The 17,805-nt window shown below is 38.1% G+C and overlaps 1 pseudogene; it reads right to left on the bottom strand.

Moving 5' to 3' along the window:
* Positions 1 to 343: 343 nt before the first annotated feature.
* LOC131514164 (small ribosomal subunit protein uS3-like) overlaps positions 344 to 17,805 on the bottom strand; it is a 52,606-nt pseudogene continuing 35,144 nt past the window's right edge.

Below are 17,805 nucleotides of genomic sequence, written 5' to 3' on the forward strand. Positions count from 1 at the left end.
TGGCAATGTCTGAGACCGAGCATCAAAGGAAACTATGAGAATCAGTTCTGGTGTACATCTTAGGAAAGCAGTAGTCATTATATGAGAAACAGTACAAATACATATAGGGCTTTGTAACTACAACAACAATTAGACACTCAAACTCTAATAGACTAAGAGTTGCTGTTAAATGTCACAAAAACATTTTTGGTGAAATGTTTTCCATAAAATTAATCTTAATAATGTTAAATAAATCTTTTTTCCCCTTATTTCCGGTAACTTTTTTTTTCTTTTACAAAGATTTTATTAATGGTCTTTGCAGAGCAAAATCCAGACTCCACATCTAGCTGCTGAGGCGACCCTGTTATGCAATTGGTACTGGCTGTGTCCCAGTAGGCAGATCTGGCTTCCCACCCTTCTGTTCTGAGATGGGGGTGGTGGGAAGTATTTCATCTTTGATTTCCACAATGCTCACATGGTCTGTCAGGGACTTCTTAGGGCCAGTCTTACCACTTGTGTCCCAGGGAAGCATGATCTTCACTTTGATGCCCAGGACACCCTGTCTGAGCACTATCAGTGTAGTAGTTAACGGAGCCCCCACTGTGAATCATCAGGCCATCCACAAACTTCTTGGGTTTACTTTCTGTCCTCAGAGTTTCCCGGACACCAGCACCTCACAGCCTTTGGCCCCACTCTCCTTGATGACCCACAGCACGGGCCACAGCAGCCCTTCCACACGGTGAGGCCTCCTAGGGGTTTGTAACGCAGAGACTCTGCCTGGGTCAGCACATGACCTCTTGGGGCCACCTTTCAGCATAAAGCTCTACACTGCATGAAAACTCTACAGGGAAACCAAACCTCTGCTGAACCACAGCAGTCAATTCTTGAATCCATAGGTCCTTCTCCCCAAGAACATCCTGCGTCCTGTTGGCCAAGATAATGATTTCTGTCCTGGTTGATGTAACTCGGACCCCAACCCAGGAGTCTCCATCTTCAGCCACCTCCCAGTGAGAAACTCATTCCATTCAGCTTTGAAGATGGCATCACCGACAAACTTCCTCTCGGAAATCTGCACCGCATGTATCAAGGAGCCCCACCCCCTTTATAATAAGACATTCCAAAATATTCTAACCTAAATGGAATTAGTAGGAATATACAAGATAACATTTGTGTAAAAATACTTTCCAACCAGTAAAATCTCGATGATACATAATGTGGGATTTTCAGCATGGTCCTAAATTAGATGGTGAAGTTAGCTTTATATACATTATAGTAGCTAATAATTATAATATTCAATAACACTATAAATTTGTGGCATTCAGACTCTCAGTTTGTATATTTAGAGAGGTAAATATAAGTAGCCAAATGTTTTGGATCTCAGTACAGGGGAAAAAAATCAACTCCATACCTGTAAGACATTAGTTTGAAAAGATTTCTCTCCCTTTAAGATTCTTAGCACATCTCATTTTCATAACAAGAACTGAGTTATGATTTTTTCACATTTTGTATCATAGCATAATTCAGTGCAGGATTTTCGGAACCATAATTCCTAACCGTGTACTTTGCTTACAGATTCACTTGAGAAATCTCATTCTTTTTACACATGCTGCATTGAAAGAGGCAGTTTGCTCCTACCTCGAAATAATGTATTGATACTAATAATGAAAACATCTAAAAAGGAAATCATTCCAAAGTAATATTTCTTGGGAGATGAGTTGAGTTATTAGCAGTTTGTTAGCAGGGACTAAAATTCTTCATCTTTTACCCTTTCTGGGATTAGAGCAGTGATAACATTTCTTTTGTGGTTCAAGGGTAAAACCATATTTTAAAAAGTACGGAGTCAAATGAGTCTTAACCTAAGTGATTCTTTGAACTTACAGCATGGGGGTTTGACTTGTAAAGAGATGGGATAGAACCTGTAAAAATGAAAGAAAACCTTCTTCAGGTTCCTTCTCAAGGAAAATTCTGTGTATTGTGGATAAACTGTCTGATAACTATCTTTGCACCTAGTGAGAAGCAGAAACAAATTTACACTGAAAATTAAATAAGGCAGCAGGGTGTGTGTGTAAACTTTTGTAGTACAAAAACTCATGAAAATGACATATGTAAGGAATATAGTGGTATTACAAGTAACCGGATTGTCTCGATTGGGGCACTTGATAAATGTAATATCGCCAATTCTTGTATATTTATATTGTATAACCTTCTATGTGACACACTAAACTTCCCTTGGGTATAACCATCCTATGCTAAACATGGGCCCGTGTACAGTACAGTAACATAGATTCATGATCTTACTTAGGTTTGGGAAAGCAGAGGCAATGCCTGTTGTAGTTTCAAATGACTCCTGTGTGAAAATATTTTTACTCAAAAGTTTATTCAAAGACACAGTAAGCTTAGAGCAACATTCCTTTTTTTAATTTTTTTTTTTTTTTTAGTGTTTATTTTTGAGACAGAGACAGCATGAGCGGGGGAGGGGCACAGAGAGAGGGAGACACAGAATCTGAAGCCTGCTCGGGACTCTCAGCTTTCAGCACAGAGCCCGACGTGGGGCTTGAACTCACGAACTGCAACATCATAACCTGAGCGAACTCAGATGCTTAACCGAATGAGCCACCCAGGCGCCCCTAGCAACATTTCTTTTTTAAGATTTAAGTTTATAAGTTTCACAGATCTGGGAGCTTGTTAATAATATCCAGCCCAGGATTTACAGTTTCAGTTAAATGTTGAGGTAGACAGAATTCCACAGTGGTCTCCTGTGACGCACACTTTTATATAATCCTTCCCCGTGAGGGTGGGCAGAACTTGTGAATATTACGAAGTATCACTCCTATGATTAGGTTGCTAATCAGCTAACTTTTTGGTAATCAAATAGAAGATTAATCTGGGTGGGACTGACCTAATCCTTTGACATCTTAGATTAAGTGTCCTGAGAGAGTCTCCTGTTAAACTTGAGGCAGGACACAAATGACCAGGTTGTGAACTACATGTAGAATTACACCCATAGGGCCTTGCTTCTGCAGCCACAGGGTAAGTGGTTCCTGCCAACACTATGGGAGCTTGCAAGAGTACTGAGCCTGAGATGAGACAATAGTTCCAGTTGGTTCCTTGATTTTAACTTGCTCAGAGCCTGAACTGAGGACCTTGCTAACTCATGCCTGGCCTCCTGATCCATGGAAACTATGAGATAATATCTGATTTTCTCAACTGCTAAATGTGTGGTAATTTGTCACACAACAGTAGAGAAATATCACAATAGTGTCTTACAAAATGTCTTACAATAACTAGTATTCTAAAAAATAATTGGTAATTGCAACAACTCAATTTCTCTGCAGAGTATGGATGAAAACTGTGAATATCCATAGTGCTAACATAACTGAGCAAAGAGAAGATAATAGAAGACAATAGGGAATTGTAGGACGTGTGCAGAATTGAGGGGTGAACTCTATTCAGCAACTGGCAATGACGTTAAATGTGGCCAAATCTTACATTTCTTTAAAAACAACCAAAAAACTCTAGGTTTTTCTGTGTGTGTGTTCATAACATGAAATCAGTTGGCAATAACATGCTCCATCCTCTGCAAAAAGGAAAAAAAAAAAAAAAAGAAAGAAAGAAAAAGAAAAAAAAATCCGTGTGAACCAAAAAAAGAAGTCAACAGGACAGTGTTTTGTAACCTGCGGCATAAAGTTTAAGAATAAATACATTTGCTTAAGTTCTCCTTTTTAAGATAATCTTTGTGATTACATATTTGTCCATATGTAAACCCTTGTTCTTTTTGTCTCATTCACTCATTTCCCCCCACCCTGCATTCATTTATTTACAAAAGAAATACTCACTGAGCATCTGTTATGGGACAGACACTATTCAATGCATAATGTACAAAGAATACAAAAATATCCCAGCCCACATGAGGTTTATTTCTCCCAATACCATACATGGAAAAGATAATTAAAATATATACAATGTGAATGTTGATAAGACCTGTAAGGGGAGAAAAAGTAAAGAAATTACAGAGAGAATGCAAGATTAGAAATGGGTGGTGGGGTGGAGAAAGACTGTGTCATGTGCATGTACTTTATTCCAGGTGGTTTCCTATGTGCTAGAACAACAGAGTAAAGAGCATACAGTGCTCTTTCTCAAAGAGCTTTTATTTGGTGAAATTGATGTACAGGTAATCAGACTATGTTCTAATAAGTATTTGTGATGCGTGACAGGACACAGCAAAGGAGAGGGTATTAAGCAAACATGCAGGAATGCCAAAAGTGGACTCTGAGAGTTCCTAAAATGTGTGTGAGCTTTCAAATGTTTGCTAGGAATTTTAATTAAATAACCTCTAAGTATCTTTTGACCCTCTGAGCCTCTGTGATTTAAATTCAAGGAAAATATTTTCAAATTCTGTATGAGAATGCAACCTGTCAAACTTGAGATCTCCATAACATCCCAGGAATCTTTTGGAAAGTAGTTTTCCCCATAAACTTTCATATGAAGTCATGCCTAAGAAAGACATTTGATATGTGGAAAACATGGAGAGAGTTTGGTTTTGAACTTTGCAACATTTCCAGAGGCACAACAACCCTAAAATTTCAGTTTTCAGAGTCACTAGAAGACAAAGGTGACCTTAGATGTTTCAGATATGTTCTCCTGATGTAAGGAGTCTTTAAGCTGTGGTAGGGAGGAGATGGAAAGGATCTCGACTTGGTGGAGTAAATTATCACTGCAGGGAGGACAAGATCACCCCAGAGAGGAAACTGCTGTATCCAGGATGGCAGTAGAACAGGTTTTAAGTACTAGTGAAATTCAATAAAGAAGGCACAAAGTTTGCCAGAGTGACTTAAACATGTCAGTTTACAGAGAGTTCTACTAAAATTAAGTTTACAAGAATAAATTCATTGTTTTTCTCCTTGGAAATCAAGGGCTGTGTGTCTTGATGACAGTGACCCGTGAAGCCGTCTAAGAAGGAAAAAGGGAAGCCTGGGAGCCGCCCAAGCTCTTCTGCCCCAGGTTGGCTTCTCAGTATCAGTGGAGGGACACAAAGTGGCTACTTTCTCCACTGTAGCAAGAGAAGCCCAGCCAGGGAACGGCAACGCTTGAAAGCATTCTTTCCTACCTCCACGCATTCCTGAGAAACCTCTCGAAAGAGTTCAAGAAAATTCAGTTAATTCAAATCCGACTAACAAAAATGGAACACACTTTCAGCAGAGATAGAATTATATGGACGATTACATTAGAATTTGGGGAGAAAAAATGCAAAGTGTTTGTCCCCCTATACACTGCTTTCAAACTTTTAAGGATTCTCTTTCAAAGACGGTCCTTGCTGGAAGCCAGAGTGGATATTTTCAACCACAGTGTTTAGCAGTAAATGAATTACAAATTAGGTGACTTTGGTAATCACAAAATTCTCTTTTTTAGAGATAGTTTATAGTAAATTGTGACCATGTTAAAAGTTTTCCTGGGTTTGTTTCCTGATTTAGCAGTATTGTGTACACTTTCAAAACCACTTTCTGTATCTTCTACAAATATATGAAAGGTTTCCTGACTCCAAAAACAAAGAGGAAATTACTAGTCTGTTAAAAGAAAAAATAGAAGGTTGAATTAAATTGCTTTTCTAGGTGGGGATAGGAAGATGGCTGTGTAGGAGGACGCTGGGCTCACCGCACATCCTGACACTGATCACTTAGATTCCACCTGCACCTGCCTAACTAACCCAGAAAACCACCAGAAGACTAGCAGAACAGAGTCTCCAGAGCCAAGCGCAGACGAGAGGCCCACGGAAGAGGGTAGGAAGGGCGGAGAGGCGGTGCGCACTGCACGGACTGGCGGGAGGGAGCCGGGGCGGAGGGGTGCCTCGCCGGCCAAGCGGAGCCCCCGAGTCTGGCTGGCAAAAGCGGAGGGGCCGGATGGAGTGTGTTCCCACAGCAAGCGGGACTTAACATCTGGAAGGTTCTAAGTTAACAGCTCTGCTCGGAAAGCGGGAAGGCTGGAGGACAAAGGGAGGGAGAGTTGCTGAGCCCCGGGAGTACAGAGCTCAGTTTGGCGTGGAACAAAGGCGCTCACCACTGCCATCTCCCTCGCCAATCCCCCAGCCAAAATCCCAAAGGGAACCAGTTCCTGCCAGGGAACTTGCTCGCTCCCTGCAAACACCCAACGATGTGGTTCTGCGGAGCCACCCCTCCAACAGTGGGTCTGACTCCCTCCCGCTGCCACAGGGCCCCTCCTGAAGTGGATCACCTAAGGAGAAGCGAGCTAAGCCTGCCCCTCCTGCCCCCGTGCACCTTGCCTACCCACCCCAGCTAATATGCCAGATCCCCAGCACCACAAGCCTGGCAGTGTGCAAGTAGCCCAGACGGGCCACGCCACCCCAGAGTGAATCCTGCCCCTAGGAGAGGGGAAGAGAAGGCACACACCAGTCTGACTGTGGCCCCAACGGTGGGCTGGGGGCAGACATCAGCTCGGACTGCGGCCCCGCCCACCAACGCAAGTTATTCAAGAAAGCACAGGGGAAGTGCCCCGCAGTCCCTCACCACTCCAGGGACTATCCAAAATGACCAAACGGAAGAATTCCCCTCAGAAAAACGTCCAGGAAATAACAACAGCTAACAAACTGATCAAAAATGATTTAAACAATAAAACAGAAAGTGAATTTAGAATAATAGTCATAAAATTAATCACTGGGCTTGAAAACAGTATAGAGGACAGCAGAGAATCTCTTGCTACAGAGATCAAGGGACTAAGGCACAGTCAGGAGGAGCTGAAAAACGCTTTAAACGAAATGGAAGACAAAATGGAAACGACAACGGCTCGGATTGAAGAGGCAGAGGAGAGAATAGGTGAACTAGAAGATAAAGTTATGGAAAAAGGAAGCTGAGAAAAAGAGAGATAAAAAAATCCAGGAGTATGAGGGGAAAATTAGAGAACTAAGTGATACACTAAAAAGAAATAATATACGCATAATTGGTATCCCAGAGGAGGAAGAGAGAGGGAAAGGTGCTGAAGGGGTACTTGAAGAAATAATAGTTGAGAACTTCCCTGAACTGGGGAAGGAAAAAGGCATTGACATCCAAGAGGCACAGAGAACTCCCTTCAGACGTAACTTGAATCGATCTTCTGCACGACATAACATAGGGAAACTGGCAAAATACAAGGATAAAGAGAAAATTCTGAAAGCAGCAAGGGATAAATGTGCCCTAACATATAAAGGGAGATCTATAAGGCTCGTGACTGATCTGTCTTTTGAAACTTGGCAGGCCAGAAAGGATTGGCACGAGATCTACAATGTGCTGAACAGAAAAAATATGCAGCTGAGAATCCTTTATCCAGCAAGTCTGTCATTTAGAATAGAAGGAGAGATAAAGGTCTTCCCAAACAAACAAAAACTGAGGGAATTCATCACCACTAAACCGGCCCTACAAGAGATCCTAAGGGGGATCCTGTGAGACAAAGTACCAGAGACATCACTACAAGCATAAATCATACAGACAAAACAATGACTCTAAACCCGTATCTTTCTATAATAACACTGAATGTAAATGGACTAAATGCGCCAACCAAAAACACAGGGTATCAGAATGGATAAAAAAACAAGACCCATCTACTTGCTGTCTACAAGAGACTCATTTTAGATCTGAGGACACCTTTAGATTGAGAGTGAGGGGATGAAGAACTATTTATCATGCTACTGGAAGCCAAAAGAAAGCTGGAGTAGCCATACTTATATCAGACAAACTAGACTTTAAATTAAAGGCTGTAACAAGAGATGAAGAAGGGCATTATATAATAACTACAGGGTCTATCCACCAGGAAGAGCTAACAATTATAAATGTCTATGCGCCGAATACCGGAGCCCCCAAATATATAAAACAATTACTCATAAACATAAGCAACCTTATTGATAAGAATGTGGTCATTGCAGGGGACTTTAACACTCCACTTACAGAAATGGATAGATCATCTAGACACATGGTCAATAAAGAAACAAGGGCCCTGAATGATACATTGGATCAGATGGACTTGACAGATATATTTAGAACTCTGCATCCCAAAGCAACAGAATATACTTTCTTCTCTAGTGCACATGGAACATTCTCCAAGATAGATCATATACTGGGTCACAAAACAGCCCTTCATAAGTTTACAAGAATTGAAATTATACCATGCATACTTTCAGACCACAATGCTATGAAGCTTGAAATCAACCACAGAAAAAAGTCTGGAAAACCTCCAAAAACATGGAGGTTAAAGAACACCCTACTAAAGAATGAGTGGGTCAACCAGGCAATTAGGGAAGAAATTAAAAAATATATGGAAACAAATGAAAATGAAAATACAACAATCCATACGCTTTGGGATGCAGCAAAGGCAGTCCTGAGAGGAAAATACATCGGAATCCAGGCCTATCTCAAGAAACAAGAAAAATCCCAAATACAAAATCTAACAGCACACCTAAAGGAAATAGAAGCAGAACAGCAAAGGCAGCCTAAACCCAGCAGAAGAAGAGAAATAATAAAGATCAGAGCAGAAATAAACAATATAGAATCTAAAAAAACTGTAGAGCAGAGCAACGAAACGAAGAGTTGGTTTTTTGAAAAAATAACCAAAATTGACAAACCTCTAGCCAGGCTTCTCAAAAAGAAAAGGGAGATGACCCAAATAGATAAAATCATGAATGAAAATGGAATTATTACAACCAATCCCTCAGAGACACAAACAGTTTTCAGGGAATACTATGAAAAATTATATGCCAACAAATTGGACAACCTGGAAGAAATGGACAAATTCCTAAACACCCACACACTTCCAAAAGTCAATCAGGAGGAAATAGAAAGCTTGAACAGACCTATAACCAGTGAAGAAATTGAATCGGTTATCAAAAATCTCCCAACAAATAAGAGTCCAGGACCAGATGGCTTCCCAGGGGAGTTCTACCAGACGTTTAAAGCAGAGATAATACCTATCCTTCTCAAGCTATTCCAAGAAATAGAAAGGGAAGGAAAACTTCCAGACTCCTTCTATGAAGCCAGTATTACTTTGATTGTTAAACCAGAGACCCAGTAAAAAAAGAGAACTACAGGCCAATATCCCTGATGAATGTGGATGCAAAAATTCTGAATAAGATACTAGCAAATCGAATTCAACAGCATATAGAAAGAATTATTCACCATGATCAAGTGGGATTCATTCCTGGGATGCAGGGCTGGTTCAACATTCGCAAATCAATCAACGTGATACATCACATTAATAAAAGAAAAGATAAGAACCATATGATCCTGTCAATCGGTGTAGAAAAGGCCTTTGACAAAATCCAGCACCCTTTCTTAATAACCCTTGAGAAAGTCGGGATAGAAGGAACATACTTAAACATCATAAAAGCCATTTATGAAAAGCCCACAGCTAACATCATCCTCAATGGGGAAAAACTGAGAGCTTTTCCCCTGAGATCAGGAACACGACAGGGATGTCCATTCTTACCGCTGTTGTTTAACATAGTGTTGGAAGTTCTAGCATCAGCAATCAGACAACAAAAGGAAATCAAAGGCATCAAAATTGGCAAAGATGAAGTCAAGCTTTCGCTTTTTGCAGATGACATGATATTATACATGGAAAATCCGATAGACTCCACCAAAAGTCTGCTAGAACTGATACATGAATTCAGCAAAGTTGCAGGATACAAAATCAATGTACAGAAATCAGTTGCATTCTTATACACTAACAATGTAGCAACAGAAAGACAAATAAAGAAACTGATCCCATTCACAATTGCACCAAGAAGCATAAAATACCTAGGGATAAATCTAACCAAAGATGTAAAAGATCTGTATGCTGAAAACTATAGAAAGCTTAAGAAGGTAATTGAAGAAGATATAAAGAAATGGAAAGACATTCCCTGCTCATGGATTGGAAGAATGAATATTGTCAAAATGTCAATACTACCCAAAGCTATCTACACATTCAATGCAATCCCAATCAAAATTGCACCAGTATTCTTCTCGAAACTAGAACAAGCAATTCTAAAATTCATATGGAACCACAAAAGGCCCCGAATAGCCAAAGTAATTTTGAAGAAGAAGACCAAAGCAGGAGGCATCACAATCCCAGACTTTAGCCTCTATTACAAAGCTGTCATCATCAAGACAGCATGGTATTGGCACAAAAACAGACACATAGACCAATGGAATAGAACAGAAACCCCAGAACTAGACCCACAAACGTGTGGCCAACTAATCTTTGACAAAGCAGGAAAGAACATCCAATGGAAAAAAGACAGTCTCTTTAACAAATGGTGCTGGGAGAACTGGACAGCAACATGCAGAAGGTTGAAACTAGACCACTTTCTCACACCATTCACAAAAATAAACTCAAAATGGATAAAGGACCTGAATGTGAGGCAGGAAACCATCAAAACCCTAGAGGAGAAAGCAGGAAAAGACCTCTTTGACCTCAGCCGTAGCAATCTCTTACTCGACCCATCCCCAAAAGCAAGGGAATTAAAAGCAAAAGTGAATTACTGGGACCTTATGAAGATAAAAAGCTTTTGCACAGCAAAGGAAACAATCAACAAAACTAAAAGGCAACCAACGGAATGGGAAAAGATATTTGCAAATGACATACCAGACAAAGGGCTAGTATCCAAAATCTATAAAGAGCTCACCAAACTCCACACCCGAAAAACAAATAACCCAGTGAAGAAATGGGCAGAAAACATGAATAGACACTTCTCTAAAGAAGACATCCGGATGGCCAACAGGCACATGAAAAGATGCTCAACATCACTCCTCATCAGGGAAATACAAATCAAAACCACACTCAGATACCACCTCACGCCAGTCAGAGTGGCCAAAATGAACAAATCAGGAGACTATAGATGCTGGCGAGGATGTGGAGAAACGGGAACCCTCCTGCACTGTTGGTGGGAATGCAAATTGGTGCAGCCGCTCTGGAAAGCAGTGTGGAGGTTCCTCAGAAAATTAAAAATAGACCTACCCTATGACCCAGCAATAGCACTGCTAGGAATTTACCCAAGGGACACAGGAGTACTGATGCATAGGGGCTACTTGTACCCCAATGTTTATAGCAGCACTCTCAACAATAGCCAAATTATGGAAAGAGCCTAAATATCCATCAATTGATGCATGAATAAAGAAATTGTGGTTTATATACACAATGGAGTACTACATGGCGATGAGAAAGAACGAAATATGGCCCTTTGTAGCAACGTGGATGGAACTGGAGAGTGTGATGCTAAGTGAAATAAGCCATACAGAGAAAGACAGATACCATATGTTTTCACTCTTATGTGATCCTGAGAAACTTAACAGAAACCCATGGAGGAGGGGAAGGAAAAAAAAAAAGAGGTTAGAGTGGGAGAGAGCCAAAGTATAAGAGACTCTTAAAAACTGAGAACAAACTGAGGGTTGATGGGGGGTGGGAGGGAGGGGAGGGTGGGTAACGGGTATTGAGGAGGGCACCTTTTGGGATGAGCACTGGGTGTTGTATGGAAACCAATTTGACAATAAATTTCATATATTGAAAAAAAATAAAAATAAAATTAAATTAAAAAAAATTGCTTTTCTGAAGGACAGCACAAAGTAATTACGTAGTAAGGGGTTAAGATCTGGAGCAAATTTAGCAGGGTATAGTAGTTAAATGTTGCCCTCTAAAACCTAAAATATTTGGGGATTAAGATAAAAGTAAGCCATTCATTATCAATAATGGGTCATTTTTTATAAATATATTAATGCTTTTTTTAAGCTATTACTTGTGTGCAACTGTTAAATTTTTTCTCTGTTGAAAAATCAGTGCCAAGGACGGTCAGTAGAAATAGGCTATCTCCTTTTTCTCTTTCTGTAATTTTCCACAGTGAAACTTTGAATACTGTTGCAACTCTCTTTTCCCTGGAGTTGGGTATGCAATGCACATAATCAAATAGTACAGTTGGATTGACTTCACCAGTTAACTTGGTAAAATTGCCAGTTGATCTTGGTCATTGAATTGACTAATTAGTCAGCCAGTATCTTCTTACAAGTTGAAATTTTTTACTGTGAAGAGATCAAAACTGTCTTTCCTTCATGTGATCCCAGTTCCTATTAGTAAAATGCATTCAATTCATATCCCTTCTCTTTATCAGGCGTATGTCCACCTTTCTAATCTTTCCTCCCAGGAATAGGACCCTCATGGTGGTAAAGACTGTGGTCCAAATGATTTTTTTCTCTGTCTTTGTTGAATTTGCTGCACGGTGGATAATCAGAACTGCATCCTTGTGATTTTGCACAGAGGAGTCTCATTGTATGACCATTATTCCCATGTCATTTGGATATCATGTTAACACTCACTGTAGAAGTCCACCTGCTTCTCTTTTTCCTTCAAACATGAGGTATTGTGTATTATGTGGCTTCCTTGGGTGACCTCACATTATCGAGCAACCACTAATTCTCTTAGCACAGTTGTCTTTCGTGTGGCATAGCCCCTTGAACACCAAATGGAGGCCAAGGAAGATCAAACTATCAGTTGGTACTTACTAGTTTGTTTTCATCTTTAACTTTGTCTTTGCTGTTACTCCATCACTGCTGGATGCATGGAGTCCCAGCTTTTATGTTCCTGTACTTTTCCCTCACCTATCTGGATGTCTTTGAGTACTTTAATCACCTTGTTTTATTTCCAAAGTCTCTCCATGCTGATATAGCATTTCCTCTTTTGCTTTGCTTTTGGAAATGTCCTGTGCATTCGTCTCCCTTTTCTGCTACCCTGTGTTTTAGTGCACACAGAGATCAACTAATCCAGACCTGATGGTGAAAAGATTGCAAAGAAAAAAAAAAAAAAACAACTAATTTTCTAACACATCCAGGTTCACTATGTCAACAAGATTCCCCAAGTCAGCTTCAAATTGTCACTTGAAATTAACCCACCTCAAGATTATTATACTCTAATAATCCATTATTCTTTTCTTATTGCAGTAGTTTGCACTGCTCAACTCCTGAATTTAATGGTAAGGGATTGAAATGGAGCAGAAACACACAAAATAGAAGACAAATTCAAAATGCCTTTATAATCCATTGTGTAGTCATGGAATAATAGTTATTAGCCATGTTTTCTCTTAAATTCGATTTACTTCTCTTGAGTCATTCATCTTAATCAACCCAGTTTAAATAATTACCAGATAATATCTGAGCAGCCTCAATAACTCAGGATTTAGAAAGGCAATACAGAATTTATTAAGAATGACAATTATGATTAGGTAATAAATGACATACAATTTACTAATGACTAACAAAGACCCACATTAATAAATGTCAAGTTAAAACTTTATATGTGCGGCTATGCTAATAACATTAAAATCCTTAAACACTATAAGATTGCTGAAAGTCTTTGGTAAGGGTGGATATAAATACTGGTTTAGTGAGGATCCTTTCCTTTTGTTGTTCTGAGTTGCAGTATTTATCAATCTTTTGAACCCCTTGTGTTCAAATCTCATATATTGATTAATATTTGTTATTTCTTTGTATTAACACTTTGACTAACAATTATATAGCATACTAATCTATCCTCATTTAGACAGAGTTCATACTCTAAGTAAACTATGTTCAATTGCTAATTTTCTAGAATGAAAAGTGTTCTTTTCCTTCTAGTTAATATGTAATTCTTTTCATTCAATGCAGAATAAAAATGAAATTGGATGACTTTAAATAAGTGCAAAACCTGAAAATTACTAACCACAGCTCTCTTTTACTGTAGGTTATGTGTCCACTCTGCTCATATACAATTGTTCAAATAAACCACAGTGACTAACTGGTGTAGCCTGGATCTCTGTCTTTTTATGTATCTCTGGCCTATTTAAAAGGAATCCCACTGCAGACAATCTTTTGGGCCTTACAAGCTTGCAGTAAAGCAGTATTTAATATTCCTTCTGACTTCAGAAGCTGAGTTAAATTGTTTAGATTGTTTGCCTGCATTCTGACATAAATGCCTACTTTAACTTGGCAAATATCTAACATTTGGCATACTGTCATTATTATACTTGTTGGTCTAAAGAAGTAATTTGAGTGACAGTTAATATTTGAAGCTTTCAATTAATCAGATATATATTGCATACTAGATGGAACTATAATTCAGGTTTGTATTCATTCAACTCTTTTGGTGCCATACACAATGCACGGAATGGAATTCAAATATTTTCTTTGAATTTATATTTAAACTCACAAAGAATATAGTATGTAGTTACCAATTTCAGAAAAAAAATGACAAGTTTGTGTTTGAGATTATCTTTTTTTGTTTGAAATTCAAAAATTTATTTTTATTTAAATTATTTCCATGTTTTTCAAATGACAGAAGATACAGCAGATGTAAAACAAAGAAGCAGTAATAATTAAAACATATATGTGCTAACATGCATTTATATATCAGTTTTTAAAATTAAATTATGATAGTGTCACATCTAAAACTGAATACCTGGCAGTTTCTGGAACACTTATTTAAATTAATAGCTGTCTGCTGAATATTCTGTGCTAAATAAATGTTCCACAAGTAAAAATAGTCCCAAATCATCTTTTTGTTGGTCATTAATTATCATTAACACATTTGTTTATTAGGGGGACAGGATCACGTAAAACAACTTAGAAGTATTCCAAAGCTAGTGATAGCTAGTAATGACTCAATATTAACATCGTACCCTGAAAATTATTCATTCAACTTATATTTGACTAGAGGAACAGTTTTAAAATGTGATTCTTATTTTCAAGAGTGCATTTAAATTAATCCAAGATGTTGTGGCAATGGAAATTCCTAAGGAGTTGAGAAATTATTGGAAGTGCACCTGACAGTGTGAATTGCATTGAAGACCAATTTATGTACAAAGACTTTCAAAGATTCATCAAATTTATATCTATCTATCCAACTAAGCTTCACATAATTTTTTATTATAGGATTACTTTAAATCAAATCTTCAAACCAAACTGCATAGTTTGTGAGATCCACATATAAAAATTCAAAGAGATTATTTTCTAAATTTTATTCTGTATTATGCAGCAGTTTACTGGTTACCTTGAAATGACAGAAATTCTGCAGCAAAATGATTCTTGCATAAACTGGAATGCTAAAACATTTTGGGGAATAAAAGAATTCCTATAAATGTTTAAATAAAAATTTTATTGTTACAGAACATTTTGCCCATATTAACATCTGTTCCTGTTTGGGGAGATTTTCTTCTTGGCAAGGTAGGACTGTATCTATCCAATGGTTCTCAACCAGTCCCAGAATGCGTGGAGAGCTGCTCAAAGAGCTCATCACTCTGCACCTGTTCAGGCTGCACAGCCCAATTTTGAACTGCAGAGTGAAAGCAGAAAAACACACACAAGGTGCTGTAACTCTGCAAAAAAGAATCATATTATGTGTCCCTTGTTGTCAGAATTCATGAATGCCCCACATAATGTGATAGTAAAAAGAAAAATCTTTGGATTTATCATTACTGTCTTTAAACCTTTAGGACCATATAGTGCTGTTAGAATCTTCTAAAGTGAACCTTCAAGTGTAGTTACTTATTAACTGAAGTTAAATGCTTCATACACCATATTTTCTACTTATTCAAATCAGTCATGTTATGACAGACTAGCCCATCTATCTGCAGGAGAGTGCTGGCTGCTTCCACTAACTCAACAACTTCTTGTAAGTCACTTAACTTTAGATTCCTGATCAGTTTTGTTTCCATCGTTAATACTGAGGCCTTCTGGCATCAAGGACAGAATTTGAATCAGAATTCAGGAGTCCAGAGGGACCTTATTTATTAGTAACTCTGTCCTGGGAGACAGCACATAAAAGGCTAATTGGGCTCAAAGTCTGAGGAAACAAAGTTCCACTCTTATAAAGTGCAGATTTACACAATTCCATGGATTCTCAAAGGATGCCTTGGACCTAAAAAAGTCTCTGTACCTAAAACATTCTCCTTTCCCATATCACTCTTCTTATTCACATAGTATGAAGAAGCCACTGTTTTATTTATTTTCTTGAAAATATTTTATTTTGAAAAAGTATAAAGATTCAGGAGAAAAAACAGAGTTTGTTTTATTTGAGAAAGAGTTTGGCTCCTACGACCCTATTTAAACTGCCAATCTTTGGGAAATAAACAGCAGTTGCAAATAATACAGTGAATTCAGATATTCACAAACAGGGCCAATAAAATACAAATTTAAAAAATGAAATCACTCATTAGGTTTCTCTAGGTTCCAAAATATCTTAGAGTATCTTTAATTCTATTTAAGCAGAAAACTGATGTAACCCGTAGGAAGAGCAAGCAAGAGTTACAGAAATCTGAATATTCCTGCTGCCAAGATTTACTTTTAATAAAATTAGCTGAAGGCTAAGTTTTAAGAAATTCCCATTACACAACATTGAAACTTGGAAATTGATGATGGTGTTGGTTTTGAGCCCATGTGTCTCTCAGAAATGAAGTGATTTGTTACTTGGGATAGCTAATCTTCTGCCAACAAAAGCAGTCCTGGTGTTGGTGATGGGGGTCTAGGTACCACTAAAAAATATATATCATTGGGAGATCATGTCTTTCAGTAGATGCAAAATATAAATCATGCTACGAGAGAAGCTTTATAGTTCTTGTACCCAGCCCAAAACATTGTGACTGTGCATTACCCCTTCTAATCTATACTTCTCAGTATTTTGGGTTGTCACTATTACTATTGAATAAATGAATTAATGCCAGACAACACATATTTTAATGAGCATATATAGTAACAAAAAATAATTGCATAAAATATGTTTAATTGTAGTTGATTTTTTTAACAAATAAAATACTTATAAATATTTCTTATATTACATTTGGGTCAAGGAGTTGGTTTAACCTATAACTATAAAAGTATTTCTTGTGATCTCCATGCCCTTGGTCTCTAGCGTTCACTCAAATCTTGTTTACATCGTACTGTGAGCTGAGGGCAATTTTGTGCAAATATGAAATTAGCATTATATTCTTTTCCCACATGCCCCAAATTTTTCAATAGATAATTATTGCAAGAAAGACTTCCAATTACTATATTCCAATTACTATATGAAATGCATTGGTATTCCTTTTTTTAAAAAAAAATTATCCTTAAGTATCTCTACACTCAACTGAGTCACTCATGTGTCCACATCAGTATAAGTTTTTTAATGAGTACTAAAAGGGTCCGTTTATGTATGAATTTATTGGAAGAAGAATAAGAGAAATTTCTGGCGTGTTAGGTTAAAATGGGATTGAGTAGAGAACATGTCATCTGTCTCAGATTGTAGACATGGATGAAACTGTGTCCATCTCATAATTTTAAGGGATGTTCCATTTCCCTGAGAAAAAATTCCAAGCAGCACTGTTTAATGGATAAGAGACCTTTGCCAACACTTGTGTCATAGAGCATCAAATGGCCTCACAGAGGAACAAGGAAAATCATCAAAGATACCCAGGAAAGGTGATAACAATCACCGAACTTAATGGTGCACAGTGGCAAAAGATGGGGCAGAGGTGTTAAATAGCATTAGAGGAAAGAAACCAAATCAAAAAACCAGGTAGCTGAGTAGACTTTTTATAAGCTAGCACTAAGGCACACTTTAATCCAAAATTTCACAATTCATTTGGAGTCCTGCTTCCTTTTCATTCTTTGTTTCTCTGAGTTTTGGGTCCAGTGTGAGGCTGTACTCCATATGGTAGCAAAAATGGTGGTGTGAATTTTAGTCCTTAAAACACCCATGTCATTCTGTCCTTAGGACAATTCCTACCTTCTCAGAAAATGGTTGAAATTTACTATGATTCAACTAGATAAGGTCAGATGCCTAGTCCAGAATAATGCAGTGTTCTCAAAA

The sequence above is a fragment of the Neofelis nebulosa genome, chromosome 1 (genome assembly GCF_028018385.1).
Source record: "Neofelis nebulosa isolate mNeoNeb1 chromosome 1, mNeoNeb1.pri, whole genome shotgun sequence".
NCBI lineage: Eukaryota > Metazoa > Chordata > Mammalia > Carnivora > Felidae > Neofelis > Neofelis nebulosa.